The sequence below is a fragment of the Pteropus vampyrus genome, unplaced genomic scaffold (genome assembly GCF_000151845.1).
Source record: "Pteropus vampyrus isolate Shadow unplaced genomic scaffold, Pvam_2.0 Scaffold348, whole genome shotgun sequence".
Classification (NCBI taxonomy): Eukaryota; Metazoa; Chordata; class Mammalia; order Chiroptera; family Pteropodidae; genus Pteropus; species Pteropus vampyrus.
This window is the reverse complement of record NW_011889129.1, coordinates 274,445-276,554: the sequence shown is the minus strand read 5'-3', so window position 1 is coordinate 276,554 and position 2,110 is coordinate 274,445. Positions and strand designations below refer to the sequence as shown.

At 32.3% G+C, this 2,110-nt stretch overlaps 1 protein-coding gene across 1 annotated transcript in view; it reads left to right on the top strand.

Moving 5' to 3' along the window:
* Positions 1-2,110, top strand: part of LOC105304661 (inactive heparanase-2) — a gene marked incomplete at its 3' end in the record, with an annotated part of 440,017 nt that overhangs the window by 212,148 nt on the left and 225,759 nt on the right. The window lies entirely within an intron of this gene.

Here is a 2,110-nt window from a genome sequence, read left to right as displayed (position 1 = left end):
TCTTTAATACTCATATTCCTCAAAGTGCTATTATTCTGAATATTTAAACTGAGAAAACTGAGGCCTAGAGAGGTTAAGTAACTTGCTCAAGATCATTCATAAATGATATGGAAAGAATTAAATTCTAGACCTGTCAGTGCCCAGATCTCATGTTACAATAACTCTGCTCTACTGTCTCTAAGATAGGTATCTTTGAATATTCAAAGACTGTCAAGAAAGATTATATTAGGGCAGCTGCTAAGGGCAGAATTTGGACCAAATATGGCCATTAGTGGAAAGTATATTTATACTCAGCATAGAAAGTTATTCTGACAGAGCACAAGAAGTAGACAAGGCAGGCTGTGTAGCTGCAAGCTTCAGACATGAGAAATATTCAGGTAGAAGAAATTTGCATATAGTTAGAGGTTGGACTTGTTCAGATTTCCCCAATAATGAATCACTTGTAGGAAAATTTTGTTTCCAAATCAACTATATTGAGGCAAAATTAACATACAATAAAATATACCAATTTTAATTGTACACTTTCAAAAAAATTGTACAACCATGTAACCACCACCAAATCAAGATGTAAAACATTTCAATAAGCCTCCAAAATGCCTTTGTGCTCCTCTTCAGTTAGCACCCCCTCTGTACCCAGCCTCAAGCAATTACTAATCTGTTTTTCTCACCATAGATTATTAGATTGGTCTTTTCTAGAGTTTTATATGAATAGGATCATACTGTATGTTGGTTTGGCTTTTTTTGCTCAACATAGTGTTTCTGAGATTTATTTATGTTGTTGCATATATCAGTAGCTCATTCCTTTTTATTGCTAGGTAGTATTCTATTGTATGAGTATACCACAATTTCTTTATTTATTCACCTGTTATTGGATATTTGGGTTGTTTCCAGTTTCTGTCCACTATGAATAAAACTGCTCTGAATACTTATGTCCACATTTTTTGTATGGACATACGTTTTTTATTTCTCTTCAGTAAAGACCTAGGAGTGGAATTCATGGATTGTGTGGTAAATATAAGAAACTGCCAAACTGTTTTCCAAGGTGTTTGTGTCATTTTACATTCCCCCCACCAATGTATGATTTCCATTTGTTCCATATCTTCACCAGCAATTGGTATTGTCAGTCTGTTCAATTTTATCCATTTTGATGGACATGTAGTAGTATCTCATGGTATGTGAGGTTTTTTGTTTTTTTGGTTTTTTTTGGTAACAGCTTTTTAAGAATATAGTTGAGATATAATAAACCGCACTTATTTAAAGTATTTGATTCGATATGTTTTGACATATATATATACTTGAGAAACTGTCACTACAACCAAGGTATAGTTATCATCTTGAAATTTTTTCTCATGCCCCTTTGCAGCTTTTCTTTTTCCTTCCTCCTCTCCACTCTATTCCCAGTTAACATTGATCTACTTTTAATTATTATAGATTAAATGTCATTTTCTAAAATTGCATATAAATATTAGAATATGATTTTTTTTTGGCTTCTTTTACTCAGCATAATTATTTTGATATTAATCCATGTCGTAGTATTCTTTTTTATTGTTGGTGGTATTCTATTGTATGGCTATACCACAGCCTATTTATCTGTTCATCTGTTGATGGACATTGGATTATTTCTAATTTTGACTATTATAAATAAAGCTCCCATGAACATTTTTGTACATCTTTATTTGGATATAAGCTTTTATTTCTTTTGGGTAAATACCTAGGAGTAGAATGTTTGGATCACATGGTAAATATGTTTAACTTCTTAAGAGACTGCCAAAATGTGTTCCAAACAATTGTATCATTTTACATTTCCAACATGTATGTATGAGTTCCCACACCTTTACATCTTCACCAAAACTTGGTTTAGTCAGCCTTTTATTTTTAGCCATCCTAATAGGTGTCCATTGGTACTTTATAACATTTCCATTTTATCTATCTATCTATCTATCTATCTATCTATCTATCTATCATCTATCTATCTATCTATTTAATGGTAACATTGGTTACACTTTAACAATAAGTCATATATATATTTACACTGCATGTTCACTTCCCGTAGTTAGATTTCATTCCGTCACCACATATTCGATGCCCTTTACCCTGTCTACCTCTCCCC